This window comes from Tamandua tetradactyla, chromosome 7 (assembly GCF_023851605.1).
Source record: "Tamandua tetradactyla isolate mTamTet1 chromosome 7, mTamTet1.pri, whole genome shotgun sequence".
Classification (NCBI taxonomy): Eukaryota; Metazoa; Chordata; class Mammalia; order Pilosa; family Myrmecophagidae; genus Tamandua; species Tamandua tetradactyla.
Window position 1 is genome coordinate 69,355,875 of NC_135333.1, and position 19,008 is coordinate 69,374,882.

Genomic DNA, 19,008 nt, shown 5'->3' on the forward strand with positions numbered 1-19,008 from the left:
AAACTGGCCTCCTGTCAGGAGGAAAGAGTCACCTGCATCAGTTTTCCCTGATGGTGAGACCAAGCAGGTTGAAAGGCTTTCCTGTGAAGTCTCTGGCCTCTGATTTTCTTATCCTGTCCAGTATGTGGCACTTGTCTGCCTATAGGTCACACCAGCATAAGATGATGTGGTACCTTTAACTTTGGCAGACTCTCCCAGCTGGGGGCATGGTGGAGACAGAAGAGAGGTTGTAGGCTTGTTTTAATGGCTTCAAATTACCAAGCCCTGGTGTCTGAGTTCCTTGAGAGAGGGATTCCACCTGAGTTGGGCCTCACCCCTTCCCTAGGGAAGGCGCAGGCTCCAGACAAGCCCTCAAACAATCTTGTTTCTGCCTATGCCTGGGGCAGAAACAAGCCCTGCTTGTTTGGAAGCCCTGCTGGTGTATCCAAAGGCAGTCATGCCTTTGTAGAAACACAGCCACAAAAATCTGTTTCTTTTTTTTTTCTTTTTCTGTCAGCCCTGCCCCCTTGGCATCAGGGGAAAAAATCAGTGACCTCCGCTTTGACCAGGTTCACCTGAGCTGGTGGCCTATTTTTTTTTTTTTTCATCTTTGAGGCTTTTAATTTATTTTTTAGTAAATTATGTTCGCAATAAGACTAAAGTCAGACTGACTTTGATAGCAATATTTAAAATTGGTCAATTAACATTGTTCATTGCAATCATTTCACTTGCCCTAGTTTATGAGAAAAAAGAAAATGAAGAAAAAGAGATTCTAGCTAAACTTTACAGATAACCTTAAGCATTAACTGCTTTATACTTGTATACAGTATGCTGTAGCTAGATTTTTTTTTATTATACCTTAAAGGTTTTCAAGTTAAATATATCTATTTTGACCTCTATTTAAGCTTCCATTGAAACCAACATTTTATTGGTTTTAACTATATTGATTTTTCAGTTGAAGATAACATTCCATTCACATGAAAGTTCATTTGTTACAGCTTTCCATTTGTAAGCTCTTGTGTATGGATTTAATGTTATTTTCTTGCAGAAACTCAAGTTTGTAGGTCAATCTTGAAGACTGAGTATAACCACAAATATAGCAGATGCCTCATAAAATTATCTTCTACTGCTTCTCTGTGACCTCTGTCAAGGAAATAACACTCAAATCTGCGTCAGCCTGAACAGCTGTGGATGCTGCTGTTAGAGAGCCATGACCTGCTCTCCCAAGGGTAGTGCCCAACCGGGAGGGAATGGCGATTTTCACAGAGTCAATGCTATTAACGCCACCAGAAATCAGGAAGCACTACCTCAAATCTAAAAATTAGATGCTACAGTTCATAAAAAGGTGCAAACTTCTCTTATAATAAATCAAACTGAGATCTACACAGACATTTACGAAAATGATAATGACAATTGTGTAGAGAGTTTTACGTCCCTTAAAATTTCATTTAAATAAATGTATAAATGGGCTTGTAAATTGCCCATTTCTTGTCAGAGAGTACATTAGAAATCATCCTTTTTTTTAACTCAAAAAGCTTAAGCAGAATTGCACAGTGTGGAGGGAGGTAAAACTAGACATTGCAGCTATTTTTTTAATTACATTTTACTGCTATCCACAGCTTATCTTACTACACTAATTCTTTTTTTTTTTTATTAACGGAAAGAAAAAAAAAGAAATTAACACAACATTTAGAAATCATACCATTCTACATATGCACTCAGTAATTCTTAACATCATCACATAGATGCATGATCATTGTTTCTTAGTACATTTGCATCAGTTTAGAGGAACTAGCAACACAACAGAAAAAGATATAAAATGTTAATATAAAGAAAAGAAATAAAAGTAGTAGTAATAGTAAAAAACAACAACAACAAACAAACCAACAAGCAAACAAAAACAAAAAAAACCCTATAGCTCAGATGCAGCTTCATTCAGTATTTTAACATGATTACTTTACAATTAGGTATTATTGTGCTGTCCATTTTTGAGTTTTTGTATCTAGTCCTGTTGCACAGTCTGTATCCCTTCAGCTTCAATTACCCATTGTCTTACCCTGTTTCTAACTCCTGCTGAACTCTGTTACCAATGACATATTTCAAGTTTATTCTCGAATGTCCGTTCACATCAGTGGGACCATACAGTATTTGTCCTTTAGTTTTTGGCTGGATTCACTCAGCATAATATTCTCTAGGTCCATCCATGTTATTACATGGTTCATAAGTTTATCTTGTCTTAAAGCTGCATAATATTCCATCGTATGTATATACCACAGTTTGTTTAGCCACTCTTCTGTTGCTGGAGATTTTGGCTGTTTCCATCTCTTTGCAATTGTAAATAACGCTGCTATAAACATTGGTGTGCAAATGTCCGTTTGTGTCTTTGCCCTTAAGTCCTTTGAGTAGATACCTAGCAATGGTATTGCTGGGTCGTATGGCAATTCTATATTCAGCTTTTTGAGGAACCGCCAAACTGCCTTCCACAGTGGTTGCACCCTTTGACATTCCCACCAACAGTGAATAAGTGTGCCTCTTTCTCCGCATCCTCTCCAGCACTTGTCATTTTCTGTTTTGTTGATAATGGCCATTCTGGTGGGTGTGAGATGATATCTCATTGTGGTTTTGATTTGCATTTCTCTAATGGCCAGGGACATTGAGCATCTCTTCATGTGCCTCTTGGCCATCCGTATTTCTTCTTCTGGTAGGTGTCTGTTTAAGTCTTTTTCCCATTTTGTAATTGGGTTGGCTGTCTTTTTGTTGTTGAGTTGAATAATCTCTTTATAAATTCTGGATACTAGACCTTTATCTGATATGTCGTTTCCAAATATTGTCTCCCATTGTGTAGGCTGTCTTTCTACTTTCTTGATGAAGTTCTCTGATGCACAAAAGTGTTTAATTTTGAGGAGCTCCCATTTATTTATTTCCTTCTTCAGTGTTCTTGCTTTAGGTTTAAGGTCCATAAAACCACCTCCAGTTGTAAGATCCATAAGATATCTCCCAACATTTTCCTCTAACTGTTTTATGGTCTTAGACCTAATGTTTAGATCTTTGATCCATTTTGAGTTAACTTTTGTGTAGGGTGTGAGAGATGGGTCTTCTTTCATTCTTTTGCATATGGATATCCAGTTCTCTAGGCACCATTTATTGAAGAGACTGTTCTGTCCCAGGTGAGTTGGCTTGACTGCCTTATCAAAGATCAAATGTCCATAGATGAGAGGGTCTATATCTGAGCACTCTATTCAATTCCATTGGTCGATATATCTATCTTTATGCCAATACCATGCTGTTTTGACCACTGTGGCTTCATAATATGCCTTAAAGTCAGGCAGCGCGAGACCTCCAGCTTCGTTTTTTTTCCTCAAGATGTTTTTAGCAATTCGGGGTACCCTGCCCTTCCAGATAAATTTGCTTATTGGTTTTTCTATTTCTGAAAAATAAGTTGTTGGGATTTTGATTGGTATTGCATTGAATCTGTAAATCAATTTAGGTAGGATTGACATCTTAACTATATTTAGTCTTCCAATCCATGAACACGGTATGCCCTTCCATCTATTTAGGTCTTCTGTGATTTCTTTTAACAGTTTTTTGTAGTTTTCTTTATATAGGTTTTTTGTCTCTTTGGTTAAATTTATTCCTAGGTATTTTATTCTTTTAGTTGCGATTGTAAATGGGATTCGTTTCTTGATTTCCGCCTCAGCTTGTTCATTACTAGTGTATAGAAAAGCTACAGATTTTTGAATGTTGATCTTGTAGCCTGCTACTTTGCTGTACTCATTTATTAGCTCTAGTAATTTTGTTGTGGATTTTTCTGGGTTTTCTACATATAGTATCATATCGTCTGCAAACAGTGATAGTTTTACTTCTTCCTTTCCAATTTTGATGCCTTGTATTTCTTTTTCTTGCCTAATTGCTCTGGCTAGAACTTCCAACACAATGTTGAATAATAGTGGTGATAGTGGACATCCTTGTCTTGTTCCTGATCTTAGGGGGAAAGTTTTCAATTTTTCCCCATTGAGGATGATATTAGCTGTGGGTTTTTCATATATTCCCTCTATCATTTTAAGGAAGTTCCCTTGTATTCCTATCTTTTGAAGTGTTTTCAGCAGGAAAGGATGTTGAATCTTGTCAAATGTCTTCTCTGCATCAATTGAGATGATCATGTGATTTTTCTGCTTTGATTTGTTGATATGGTGTATTATATTAATTGATTTTCTTATGTTGAACCATCCTTGCATACCTGGGATGAATCCTACTTGGTCATGATGTATAATTCTTTTAATGTGTTGTTGGATACGATTTGCTAGAATTTTATTGAGGATTTTTGCATCTGTATTCATTAGAGAGATTGGTCTGTAGTTTTCTTTTTTTGTAATATCTTTGCCTGGTTTTGGTATGAGGGTGATGTTGGCTTCATAGAATGAATTAGGTAGTTTTCCCTCCACTTCGATTATGTTGAAGAGTTTGAGGAGAGTAGGTACTAATTCTTCCTGGAATGTTTGATAGAATTCACATGTGAAGCCGTCTGGTCTTGGACTTTTCTTTTTAGGGAGCTTTTGAATAACTAATTCAATCTCTTTACTTGTGATTGGTTTGTTGAGGTCGTCTATTTCTTCTTGAGTCAAAGTTGGTTGTTCATGTCTTTCCAGGAACCTGTCCATTTCTTCTAAATTGTTGTATTTATTAGCGTAAAGTTGTTCATAGTATCCTGTTATTACCTCCTTTATTTCTGTGAGGTCAGTAGTTATGTCTCCTCTTTCATTTCTAATCTTATTTATTTGCATCCTCTCTCTTCTTCTTTTTGTCAATCTTGCTAAGGGCCCATCAATCTTGTTGATTTTCTCATAGAACCAACTTCTGGTCTTATTGATTTTCTCTATTGTTTTCATGTTTTCAATTTCATTTATTTCTGCTCTAATCTTTGTTATTTCTTTCCTTTTGCTTGCTTTAGGATTAGTTTGCTGTTCTTTCTCCAGTTCTTCCAAGTGGACAGTTAATTCCTGCATTTTTGCCTTTTCTTCTTTTCTGATAAAGGCATTTAGGGCAATAAATTTCCCTCTTAGCACTGCCTTTGCTGCGTCCCATAAGTTTTGATATGTTGTGTCTTCATTTTCATTTGCCTCTAGGTATTTACTAATTTCTCTTGCAATTTCTTCTTTGACCCACTTGTTGTTTAAGAGTGTGTTGTTGAGCCTCCATGTATTTATGAATTTTCTGGCACTCCGCCTATTATTGATTTCCAACTTCATTCCTTTATGATCCGAGAAAGTGTTGTGTATGATTTCAATATTTTTAAATTTGTTAAGACTTGCTTTGTGACCCAGCATATGGTCTATCTTTGAGAATGATCCATGAGCACTTGAAAAAAAGGTGTATCCTGCTGTTGTGGGATGTAATGTCCTATAAATGTCTGTTAAGTCAAGTTCATTTATAGTAATATTCAGGTTCTCTATTTCTTTATTGATCCTCTGTGTAGATGTTCTGTCCATTGATGAGAGTGGTGAATTGAAGTCTCCAACTATTATGGTATATGTGTCTATTTCCCTTTTCAGTGTTTGCAGTGTATTCCTCACGTATTTTGGGGCATTCTGGTTTGGTGCATAAATATTTATGATTGTTATGTCTTCTTGTTTAATTGTTCCTTTTATTAGTATATAGTGTCCTTCTTTGTCTCTTTTAACTGTTTTACATTTGAAGTTTAACTTGTTGGATATTAGTATAGCCACTCCTGCTCTTTTCTGGTTGTTATTTGCATGAAATATATTTTCCCAACCTCTCACTTTCAACCTATATTTATCTTTGGGTCTAAGATGTGTTTCCTGTAGACAGCATATAGAAGGATCCTGTTTTTTAATCCATTCTGCCAGTCTATGTCTTTTAATTGGGGAATTCAGTCCATTGACATTTAGAGTTATTACTGTTTGGATAATATTTTCCTCTACCATTTTGCCTTTTGTATTATATATATCATATCTGACTTTCCTTCTTTCTACACTTTTCTCCATGTCTCTCTCTTCTGTCTTTTTGTATCTGACTCTAGTGCTTCCTTTAGTATTTCTTGCAGAGCTGGTCTCTTGGTCACAAATTCTCTTAGTGACTTTTTGTCTGAGAATGTTTTAATTTCTCCCTCATTTTTGAAGAACAATTTTGCTGGATATATGAGTCTTGGCTGACAGTTTTTCTCTTTTAGTAACTTAAATATATCATCCCACTGTCTTCTAGCTTCCATGGTTTCTGCTGAGAAATCTACACATAGTCTTATTGGGTTTCCCTTGTATGTGACGGATTGTTTTTCTCTCGCTGCCTTCAAGATCCTCTCTTTCTCTTTGAGCTCTGACATTCTAACTAGTAAGTGTCTTGGGGAACGCCTATTTGTGTCTAATCTCTTTGGGGTGCGCTGCACTTCTTGGATCTGTAATTTTAGGTCTTTCATAAGAGTTGGGAAATTTTCAGTGATAATTTCTTCCATTAGTTTTTCTCCTCCTTTTCCCTTCTCTTCTCCTTCTGGGATACCCACTACACGTATATTTGTACAGTTCACATTGTCCTTGAGTTCCCTGATACCTTGTTCAAATTTTTCCATTCTTTTCCGGATAGTTTCTGTTTCTTTTTGGAATTCAGATGTTTCATCCTCCAAATCACTAATTCTATCTTCTGTTTCTTTAAATCTGTCATTGTAGGTATCCATTGTTTTTTCCATCTTTTCTACTTTATCTTTCACTTCCATAAGTTCTGTGATTTGTTTTTTCAGTTTTTCTATTTCTTCTTTATGTTCAGCCCATGTCTTCTTCATGTCCTCCCTCAATTTATCGATTTCGTTTTTGAAGAGGTTTTCCATTTCTGTTCGTATATTCAGCATTAGTTGTTTCAGCTCCTGTATCTCATTTGAACTATTGGCTTCTTCGTTTGACTGGGCCATATGTTCAATTTTCTGAGCGTGATCCGTTATCTTCTGCTGGCGTCTGGGCATTTAGTCAGATTTCCCCAGGTGTTCGACCCCACAGGTTGAAAGATTTTTCTGTGCAATCTCTTGGTTCTGTTTTTCTTATCCTGCCCAGTAGGTGGCGCTCGTGGCACACGTTTGTCTGTGGGTTCCACCAGTGAAAGTTGCTGTAGGTCCTTTAACTCTGGAAAATTCTCACCGTGGGGGAGGTTCGGCAGCCGAAGCGTCTTGGAAGAATGCCAGCCGGCCTGGGGTTCCGAATGCGGGGAGGGTCGCCGGCCGTCGCAGCACAGGAGAGCGTCCGACCAAATTAGCTAGTCGGCCCGGGGCACCAAACGTGGCGGGAGGGCGCCAGCTGTCGCAGCCCGGGAGAGTGCACTGTTCCCAGCCGACGGGGGAGTCACGTGTTTGGAAGGGATCCCCCGGTCACTGTTCTCCGCAGTCTGGGGATTTCCGACCCAACTATCTCAGTTGTTCCGGGGGGCCTCGTGTGGTGGGGGCACCAGCCGCCGCAGCCTAAGGGGACCGCCTGTCCAATTCTACCAGCTGGCCTGGGAAGGTGGAAGGGAGGGACTCCGGTCGCTTGCCGTCCCACCCAGGAAAGCCCGTGCCCCTTGGTGATCTCACCGGAGCTGGTTCTCCCAGATAGTCAGCCGTTCCAGGATGGGGTACGCTGTCCCTTTGATCTCCCTCGTGGCTCCGGGAGCTGCTCTGTATTATCTCCACTCCCCCAGTAGCTGTTCTGGAGGAGGAAAGGTGAGGGCGGCAAGGCTGTCGAGGCTGGTGGCGGAGGAGCACGGTGAAGGCGGGGGAAGAGGGCACCGTGGTGGTTGGAGAGCAGCCGAGCTGGCGGAGAAAGAGAGGGGGGAAGGAGGTCGGGCGGCTCGGCTGCTGCGGGGTGTGGGCGCCGCGCGGCGGGCCGGCGGAGAAAGAGAGGGGGGAAGGAGGTCGGGCGGCTCGGCTGCTGCGGGGCGTGGGCGCCGCGCGGCGGGCCGGCGGAGAAAGAGAGGGGGAAGGAGGTCGGGCGGCTCGGCTGCTGCGGGGCGTGGGCGCCGCGCGGCGGGCCGGCGGAAAGAGAGGGGGGAAGGAGGTCGGGCGGCTCGGCTGCTGCGGGGCGTGGGCGCCGCGCGGCGGGCCGGCGGAGAAAGAGAGGGGGGAAGGAGGTCGGGCGGCTCGGCTGCTGCGGGGCGTGGGCGCCGCGCGGCGGGCCGGCGGAGAAAAAGCTGGTGGCCTATTTTAAGTAGTCAGAATTTGTTAATTAATTCCACAATTGGTGTTTGGTTGTGCTCAGCCCCTGCTGCTGGTAAAGACCCTTTCCTTTCCCCTCTGGGAAGCAGCCTGTGGGGGAGGGGCACCGGCCATCATGGGTTGGGGAACTCACGGTTCTGGGGGGGCTCGCAGCTGGTCCAGCTGGTCCCAACTGGGGTATGCTGTGTGTCTGGTCACTGACATGGCCCCAGGAGCTGTTCCATATGGTTGCTGGTTATTTAGTAGCTGTTCTGGAGGACAAACTAAAACGTGCATCTTCCTAAGCCGTCATCTTGGCACCTCCCAAAATATATGTTTCTTGAAGAAGGAATTCTGCTGAAGAAAATAATGAGAGCTGCTTGTGAGAGTGGACAGGTCCATTTGGTCCTGCTGTAGAGTCAGATCCGGCCTCCCACTTGGGCTATCTCCCAAGGAATGTATAGATTCCCTTTTGCTCTGCTCAGAGTGCTGATCATTTGCATTCAGGAAGCATTTTTGAATTTTTTGTTCCAGAGTGACTGTTACTTGCTTAACAAATTCTTCTCTGAGAGCAGTATCAGTGATTTGACTCCTCTCAAAGGCTTGGCCTAGGATACTTATTTGAGATCTCATGGTGGGCATCTGGGGTCTTTTGGCTTCTTTTTTTTTCCTTATAAATATATAACTTTATATATTATATATATTTACAAAATATACAGTATACAAATATGTTTCAATGTATTACTAACAGCCATCTTGAAAACACAGATGATTTCAAAACAAAATATGGGAACTTATCCAAGGTGGGCTCCTGATTCACCCAGAACCCACATTCCAGCTAAACTGCAGGGCCAGATCACTGCAAAAGGCAAAGGGAGGAGAGGAGTCACTGGAACATGGCTCTAATGTCTTTCCCTTCCCAAACACCCTGGCCTTCCACTGGCACCAGCTAACCAGGCCCCAAGTGTACCCTAAAATGGGGAAACCCTGGAGCTGGGAGCCTGGCACACTGTGGGCATTCCAGTACCTGTGGAATGAATAAAAGTGTTTTTAATCACTATCTCTAAGGCAGCACTTCCACAATCTGGAAGATTCAGTCATCATGTTAGGGCTTAAGGTTGGTCTGGAAGCAAATGCTTTAGGTGTTCCTATTTTAGAAGTAAAACAAGTTACACATCCAGGTGCTAAATAAATTAAAAATGAGCCCCAAAATGCAATTTCTTCTTTGTGCTTTGGAATCTGGGAGCCACCGGTCATACCACCACTTATCTTCCAAAAGTTTCTTCATGCTCAACTAATTCATCTATTGTGTGCAGCAAATCTTCAAAGGAAGGTCTTCCCTCTGGCCTCTCCTGCCAACATCTCAGCATCACCTCATATATGTATTTGGATGCCAACTTTGGCCGGTAGATTCGGTGACGGCGAGTAACCATGGTTACCACCTCATTGTTGGTATTTTTTTCAAAAAGCATTCTGCCTTCAGTGAATACCTTCCACATTAAAACACCAAATGACCAGACATCTGACTTGTTGCTAAAATGGCTATAATTAAATACTTCTGGTGGACACCACTTCATGGGAAATTTTGCACCAGAAGAGCTTGTGTATTGATCATCCAGAACATACCTGGCCATTCCAAAATCAGACACTTTCACAACTCCCACCTCATTTACCAGACAATTTCTGGCAGCCAGATCTCTGTGGATGAAGCTGTTTCTTTCCAGGTATTCCATCCCTTCACAAACGTCTTGACACATGTTCAGCAGCACATCTCTACTAAAATGACCTTGTCTCTGTCAGAGGAAATTCAGAAGGCAACCCCTTTCCATGAACTCGGTAACGATGTAAATTAGTGTCTGTTGGGTGCACACACCATAAAGCTGTACTAACTTTGGATGTGTTAGTTTCATCATCATTTTAGCTTCTTCTATAAAGTCCTCCTCACACATTGCACCTTCCCTAATGGCTTTGATTGCTGCTTTGTACTGGGCTGCCATTTGTGAGCCTCACAACTCCAAAGAGTCCACTTCCCAATTCACTCATAAAGATCAGCTCTGAAGGATTAATCTCCCATTTTTCATAGCTGAATCCTGCAGTGGTTGGTGCATTCTTCCCTTTTACACTAACTGGGTACCTTAGCCTTGTGACAAGCCCTGCTGCATTGTGCTTATGATATTCAATAATCTCAGGAATTGAACTAAAAGCATGTTTTTCTGCTAGGTAATACTTCTTTGGAGATGTTGTCATTTCCTTTATATGATAATGCCTGAAACCTGATGAACCTCCAAACTTTGTATAAAGGGAGACTGTGTACATGCCTGGTTGACTGGAGTCCCTTACCATAAAACCACCTTCTTTATCTTCACTTCTGAGAAGTTGCTCTGCTTTGCTTCTATTTGTATTTCTGCAATACCATTCATATCGATCTAGGTTGTTTGATTTCTTTCCTGTTACATAATTACTTGGGATATATCCTTCACTCCCATATTTGTCTCTTGCTCTCCACCAATGAACATCATTCTTTTCCAATGTGATATACTCTTGGCCTCTCTCTAATCTGAGTTCATGTGCTTCTGTGGCCTGGAAATCATACATCGTTACAACTACTTCTTCACCACTGTCTTCTTCTTCAGGAGGAATGGGTGGGGGAGGCCTTCGCTTCTTTGTTTCTGGTGCTGGAGATAGTGCTTTCCTTATACTACTCTCAAAAAGATTATATTTCTCACATCCAGGTGCTAGTTTTTCAGTTTGTCTGCAACACTGATAACTTCTGTCTGCCCAGAACTTAGGATGATATTTAATCATAATATTATTGTTATTTTTTATTTCTTCTTTTAACTTTTTCACCCACTGGTCTTGGCTTTGTGCACTGGGCACAAAAATGTAAAGTGTTTTAGCATCATGGACAACCTGAAATGGATATTTATTTTGACAGGGAATGACACCATCATCACTCTTCACTATTTCCACGCACTTGATTTTTGAAACATCAATAAACCCCTTTCTGTACTTTTACTCTGCTCAACCCTCATAGTAGGTTAACATGGACTCTCTAAGTACAAAAAGCCTCTCTTTGTAGTGTAAGGGTGATGTCTTCTTTTTCTGCTGTGACCTTTTAATAAGAATCTCTTCTAGAACAGTGTTAAAACTCATCTCAGTCTTTGAGTCACTCCTTCTCCTGCCATTGAAAATCCCAGTATTCTATTAATCTGCTGGAGCAAGTGCATTTAACTGAGAATGCCCAGGGCACAAAAGCTCAGCTTCCTTTTCTTCCCCATTCTCCGTCATGTTCCTCCATATCCTGGCTGGAGTACGCCGGCTGCACTGAGCTCCTTGGGGTGGGGAGACTCGTGAGCGCCGCAGCAGCTCTTTTTGGCTTCTTTTGGTAGGCATTCTGAGTGTTATACTCTAGAATGCCTCTTTCTTTGGCAAGTCATTCCCTGACAGCTTTGTCAGGGTAAGGGTTTTTCTGACACCATGCTTGGAGGGTAGCCTCTTGACTCTTACTGTAAACACAACGTTTCTGGTCTTTTCTTTGAACTGTGCCTCTTGAAGTGCTGTTCAAAGCCATACAGGGATGAGTCACTTGGATTCTACAAAGACTAGAGATCAACTAGGGAATGAGATCTTGTTGGCTTGTGCAGGTTAGTGTGATGCCCTGATACATCCCAGAGGAATTTGGGCAGAGAATAAAATGTATCTGTATAATCCCCTTGAGGGACTGGGGAGAAAGAAGGAAATACTAAACTTTCCCACCTGGGGAATTCTTGATATTCAAGAAGCATTGGGGACAACCAGTTTACTAGGCTGAGCTCTGGATCTTGGGCCTTGCCCCTATTAAACTTATTCCTGCAAAGAAGAAGCTAAGTCTACTTATAATTATACAAGAGTCACCCCCTAGAGAACCTCTCTTGTTGCTCAGATGTGGCCTCTCTCTTTAAGCCAACTTGGCAGGTGAACTCACTGCCCTCCCCACTACGTGGGACATGACTCCTAGTGGTGTAAATCTCCCTGACGGTATGGGAGAAGACTTCTAGGGATGAGATGGAACGTGGCATCATGGGATTGAGAAAGTCTTCTTGACAAAAAAAGGGAAAAGAAATGAGACAAAATGAGGTTTTAGTGACTAAGAGATTTCAAAGAGTCGAGAGGTTATCCTGGAGGTTATTCTTATGCATTATATAGATAACCTTTTTAGTTGTTAGTGTATTAGAATAGCTAGAAGGAAATACTGAACTGTCAAACTGTATACTGGTAGCCTTGATATTTGAGGGCGATTGTATAACTATATAGCATTTATAATGTATCCGTGTGATATTGAAAACCTTGTATTTTATGCTCCATTTATCCAGGGTATGGACAGATGAGTGAAGAAATAAGGAGAAAAAATAAATAATAGGGGAAATAAGGGGTAAAAAAAATTGGGTAGCTTGTAATACTAGCGGTCAATGAGAGGAAGGAGTGAAGGGGTATGGGATATATGTTCTTTTTCTTTTGTCTTTTTATTTCTTTTTCTGGAGTAATGCAGATGTTCTAAAAATGATTATGGTGATGAATACACAACTATGTGATGCTATTGTGAGCCATTGATTGTACAGTTTGATGGACTGTATAGTGCATAAAGATATTTCAATACAACTATAAAAAACAAACACAAAAACAAATTATGCTGATTTGAAAGGATTATGAACCACTGAAAAACCATGAATTAATCCTAATCCAATTTTGTGGAGGCAGCTTTTCTTTTAAGCCCTATTCAGCACTGTATGCTGGAGACTTGATTAGATTATCTCCACAGAGCTGTGACTCGCTCGATTGGGGGTATTAACCTTTCATTTTGAGGGAGATGTGACTCCACCCACTTCAGGTGGGCTTGATTAGTTTACTGGAATCCTTTAAAAGCGGAAACATTTTGGAAAAGGCTTGAGATTCTGAGAGAGCAGAGCAACAGAGCACAGTCACGAGAACCACACCACAGAGTCCACACAGCCAGAGACCTTTGGAGATAAAGAAGGAAAATGCCCCTGAGGTTGCTTCATGAAACAAAAAGCCTGGAGAGAAAGTTAGCAGACGTTGCCATGTTCACCATGTGCCTTCCCAGTTGAGAGAGACCCTGAACTTCATTGGCCTTCTTTTTTTTTATTAATTAAAAAAAATTAACTGGCAAAACATTTAGAAATCATTCCATTCTACATATACAATCAGTAATTCTTAATATCATCACATAGTTGCATATTCATCATTTCTTAGTACATTTGCATCGATTTAGAAAAATAAATAAAAAGACAACAGAATAAGAAATAAAACAATAATAGAGAAAAAAAAGAAAAAACAAAAAAACCTATACCTCACATGCAGCTTCATTCAATGTTTTAACATAATTACATTACAATTAGGTAGTATTGTGCTGTCCATTTCTGAGTTTTTTTATCCAGTCCTGTTGCACAGTCTGTATCCCTTCAGCTCCAATTACCCATTATCTTACCCTATTTCTATCTCCTGATGGTCTCTGTTACCAATGACATATTCCAAGTTTATTCACTAATGTCGGTTCATATCAGTGAGACCATACAGTATTTGTCCTTTAGTTTTTGGACTTCATTGGCCTTCTTGAGTGAAGGTGACTTCTTGATGGTGCCTTAATTTGGACATCTTTATAGACTTACTTTAATTTGGAGATTTTCACGGCCTCAGAACTGTAAACTTGTGACTTATTAAAATTCCCTTTTTTGGGCAGGCCACGGTGGCTCAACAGGCAAGAATGCCTGCCTGCCATGCCTGAGGATCCGGGTTCGATTCCCGGTGCCTGCCCATGTTAAAAAAAAAAAAATTCCCTTTTTAAAAGCTGTTCCATTTCTGTTATATTGCATTCCGGCAGCTAGCAAACTAGAACACAAACTAACAAAAATATTTATTCCCTCTTTCTTCATTGGAAATAAATCTTAACTTTAAAGCTGAAACAAATAAACAAACAAAAGACCCCGAATATAAATAATTATAGTATCATGTAAAGGAGTAGGACTAAGGCAAAGATACCATTGCGATAGCAAGTATAAACTCTGTAGTCAGAGATTACATATATATGTAAATATTATGAAATTTATTATAGGAATAGCTCATGTGATTGTGGGGAATTGGTGAACCTAAATTCACCTCCTATGAAGGTTTCATGAATTCCCCAGAGGAAGCTGGCTGGCTGAAGTAGAGATAGAAATTCTTTCAGATTGCTGAAATTATCAATTCTCCTTTTGAGGCCTTCAATTGATTGTGTAAGACTTATCTCATTGCTGAAGGCAATTTCTTTTGTTGATTGTAGATGTAATCAGCTACAGATGCAATCCACTAACTATTTAAGTTTGCAAAATAGCCTCACAGTAACAATCAGGCCAGTGCTTGTTTTACTAACAACTGGATACCATCACCTAGCTGTGTCAATGTGTGAGTTTAACTTTAATAGATGGCATTGTATGGAGAGTGCTGTGGTGATCCTGCCCTGATTTAGGATGCACAATTAATGCATCTCTGATGAATTAGGGGAGTAGGTTTATCACTAATCTAATTGCTTGAGCAGCTAAGAAGCTCCTGGGAGAGAATTCACCCTAACGAAAGAAGGAACCTGACCTAATAGGCTCAACTCAGTATCAAAATCACAGGGTCATAGTGGAATGGTGATTGTCTCCCATCTTGACTGTGAGGGCATAGACTATTTGTTTTTACACCATGTACCCAGAACTTAGCATGGAGCCTGGTATGTAGTAGGGACTGAATACTTTTTTATTGAGTTTATAAATGAAAGACTTATTAAATGAATCCTTATGACGGCTCAACATATGTCACTCACTTCAGTTTTCACCTCAGCCCAGATTAATTCATTTCTGGACTCAGGAGGCTATTTGTAACAAATGCAAGACTTTTATGTCACTGAAAACTGTAAGAAACTGGTGCACCTACACAGTACCTTGGTACTCCCTAAAAAGGATAACCAGAAAAGAGAGAAGGAAGCATTCTCCTCACTGCACTTTACTGTGTGATTTTGGTCCTTAGTAGGTTTCTGTGTCATGGCAGGAGGTTCTTTTTAGATATGGCTCTGCCAGAGGTGTTGTAGTCCCCATGGTACTGTGGGGAAGTTGCCAGGTGATGGCAGACGAGAATGTTTGTGAGTGTGTGGCTAGAGATCCTTTGTATCTGAGAAGAGAGGAAGAGCCAAAGACATCTTAATGGGACCCCATTTGTATCAACAGGTTGGGGGAATATGGGTTGTATTTGCGGGTTGTGGCACAGGTCACTGGCTGCTCACCAAATCCTAATTTCCTCTTCTTTCTGGGCACACCCCCTGTATTCCTGTAGTTAGGTGTGACCTTGGGGTTGAGTTCTAACTGAGGGAATGTGAGTAGAAGTTATGTGCATCACACCTGGCCTGGCTCATAGATACCTCCCAATGTGTGATCCTCTGTATTCTTTTCCCACAGTGACTCTGGCCTGGAAAGTAAGTGCTGAAGATGGCAGGGCCTTGGCTGTGCTGGGTCTGTGTGGAGCAGATCCCCCTACTGGCCTGGATTTTCTTTAGAACGAGTGAACAATAAACTTCTATTATGTTTGAGCCAACGTAGTGTTTAGATGCATTTGTTATTGCAGTTAGCCTATCTAATCAATACAGGGCCTCATCTAAGGTTTTTTTCTTTAAATCTACTTTACTACTGTATATATCTGCCACATGGGTGCTTGGGGATGGAAATGGAGGCTCAGGGATTACTGGATGTTGAGAATACTCATCAGCTACAAAGAGGTTGAAGTTGCAAGACCCTAGGCTGGTCTAGGGTGCTTGACAGGAATTTCATAAGGGAAGAAAATAAGAATGGAACTTAGAGCTTTATAGGAATGGTATCAGGAAATGAGGTTCCTCGTAAAGTGGTCTTTAAGTTCTCTACCTCACACAGTGAATTTCAGAAAGACTGAAGGTCTTCCTAGAGAAGGAGTTGCAGAATGTGTGCGCTGGAGCCAGTCCTTGTGTCTGAGATCACACCTGAGTACTGGAATGGGTGGTAGGGCATCTGCTCAACTTCCTGTAGAAATCACGATGTGCTAACCATCTCTTGTGTGTGTCTGTGTGTGTTTCTCCAGGAAATCCTCCTGGACTCTCCACCAACCCAAATCTGGGATATGAATCCTTTTTATGCTTTCCTGTAATGTTCTGTAACATCGCATTTCTACTGCTATTCCAATATCTATTGGTGAATAACAAAACCACTCCAAAACTTACTGACTTAAAATAACATTATTCTTTTCTTTTTTTTTTTGAGTAAACTCTCATGGTTCTGGGGTTCATTGGGCTCAGCGAGGTGGTTCTTGCTGAGGGTGATTCATGTGGTTGCTGTCAGGTGGGGCACGATCACATGGTGTGCATGGTGACGCTGACTGATGAAACAAACATGCGGACGAAGGGCACGCCTTCCCTGGGAAGGAGCATTTTAGGTCTCAGTGATTCCATCAAAAAGGCAGCCACAGAAGCCACCACGACACGCGATTGAAAATGCCTCTCCTCATGATGATATGGAGGCTCTATTAGTAGGCAGAGCTCAACCTCTGGTACAACACTGGGGTGCCAGGAATTTGGGGCTCTAGGGGATAAATGGAAATTAAGAAGTTCTGCATAAGATGACCCCCCCCCATGGTAAACACAAAATGCCAAAATTTAACTTTTTTCCTAGGTGATTTCTTCCAAGTGTGTTTAAATTCACAGGACATGGATTCTGAACAATTGGCATAACCTGGCTGGCATCAGGAGGAGTTAAAAAAATAAATACCTCCTTCCGTCAGACACTATTGAGTTTCTTCTTCAGTGTTTGAGGCCTTGTTTAAAGGAAATGTTTAAGACTTAAACATTCAGTTTTAAAGCTTTAAGTTCTGGGTTCTGGAAGTATAATTTAATTTGCCAGAGATAACCGTTTTGGGGCCTGAATTTGGCTTGTTTTCAAAATTTTATGGTTGTGGAGCTGGTGGTACAATATTCTTGCGTCTTGTTCACTCTTTGGACTTTTAAATATTGAGGCTCATGGAAGACTTGCCTGGAAACTAATATAACTTCAAAAGCCTTGGAGGAACTAACGCATTCCAGCCCAAACTATGGCTAAAGGGATAACATAACTGCGCAGTGATTGAGACTAAACCAAATAAAAATTGGGACTGAGGGTTTGAGGATTTAACTTAAGAATTTTGGACTTTGGACTTATAGAAAACAAAATTTGATTTTGGATTTAAATGTCTTTGGAATTTAGTTTGCAATGGAATTCAAACTTTAATTTGGGAGTTGGGTAATAAGAGGTTGTTTTTTGTTTGTCTTTTTGTTCAAACTTGAGACACCTCTTTATTGCTGGCGTGTCATGATTGGGGTATCTTAATAACATCATTTAAGATCATTGCGGAACCTTTGATAGCTGTCTTAGATAATGTGGCTGAGTGAAATTTGGGATGGAAAATGAAATAGGAAGTGAATTTTCTGCCTTGTGGGTGCAGATGACATTTACTATTACTGTATGTGCTGGTTTGGAAGGAAGTATGCCCCCTAAGAAAAGCCATGTTTTAATATAAATCCCATTTCATAAAGGTAGAATAATCTCTATTCAATACTGTATGTTTGAAACTATAATGAGATCATCTCCCTGGTTGATATGATTTAGTTAAGAATGGTTGTTAAACTGGATTAGGGGATGGCATGTCTCCACCCATTTGAGTGGGTCTTGATTAGTTTCTGAAGTCCTATAAAAGAGGAAACATTTTGGAGAATGAGAGACTCAGAGAGAGCAGAGAATGCTGCAGCACTCAGAGAGAGCACAGAATGCTGCAGAGAGTCCACCAGCCAGCGACCTTTGGAGATGAAGAAGGAAAACGCCTCCCAGGGAGCTTCATGAAACAGGAAGCCAGGAGACAAAGCTAGCAGATGACACCGTATTCGCCATGTGCCCTTCCAGCCGAGAGAGAAGCCCTGACTGTGTTCGCCATGTGCCTTCTCACTTGAGAGAGAAACCCTGAACTTCATCGGTCTTCTTGAACCAAGGTATCTTTCCCTGGGTGCCTTTGATTGGACATATCTATAGACTTGTTTTAATTGGGACATTTTCTCGGCCTTAGATCTGTTAACTAGCAACTCATTAAATTCCCCTTTTTAAAAGCCATTCCGTTTCTGGTATATTGCATTCCAGCAGCTAGCAAACTAGAACACTGTATTGTTCAGCATCATTTTGGAGTCTCTGGAACCAGGGACAGTGGACTGGTAAGTGGCCTTGTGGATGCCCTGATTAGACTGTGGAGCTCGGGTAGACAGCCTCTGCCCTGGCTGCTTACAAACTTAACCATCAGGCCTAGCAAGTGAAAGAGGAAAAGCTTGGGAACATTAGAAGGAAAGGTTTCTTTCCTACTGCTTATAGATCTTTCTTGGTGAGAGATCTTCATTATGTGACACTTCTGGTCACTTTCCATCCTGCCACTCTCTTTACCCTGGGAAGATGGAGTAATTTTCCTAAGTGGTAAAGCTGGAAGAATAACCGGGCATGCTCCTCCCCTTCTTCCTCTTGGGAGAGAGCTGTCTCCTGGAAGAACATGTTCTTCATTTTGGGAGGCCTCCCTAGTCCAGCGTTGTCTGTGTCTAGAAGGGTAGTTCTGCGTCATTCTGTGGTTCAGTTGGCGCCCATTTGCCTTTTACACTAACCCTTCCTCTGTCTTAGGCTTTATCACTCTTAAAGGTAATATTTTGACCTCAATCTACTAATTTTATTTCTTAGTTTGTCTAGAACATGGACAGGGAAGAGGGATACTATTTATTCAGCCTTGTTCAGAGATCCTAATATTGTTACTCTAACACTGGT

At 41.0% G+C, this 19,008-nt stretch overlaps 1 long non-coding RNA gene and 1 pseudogene across 1 annotated transcript in view; one reads left to right on the forward strand and one right to left on the reverse strand.

The window, feature by feature from the left end:
* The window catches only part of LOC143691441 (uncharacterized), a 38,887-nt gene extending 23,145 nt beyond the window's left edge, over positions 1–15,742 (forward strand). Inside the window, exon 4 of the long non-coding RNA XR_013179517.1 lies at positions 15,616–15,742. This is a non-coding gene — a long non-coding RNA (uncharacterized LOC143691441). The remainder of the gene's footprint in view (positions 1–15,615) is intronic.
* LOC143689750 (tyrosine-protein kinase Tec pseudogene) lies at positions 9,412–11,299 on the reverse strand (annotated as a pseudogene).
* Positions 15,743–19,008: the final 3,266 nt, after the last annotated feature.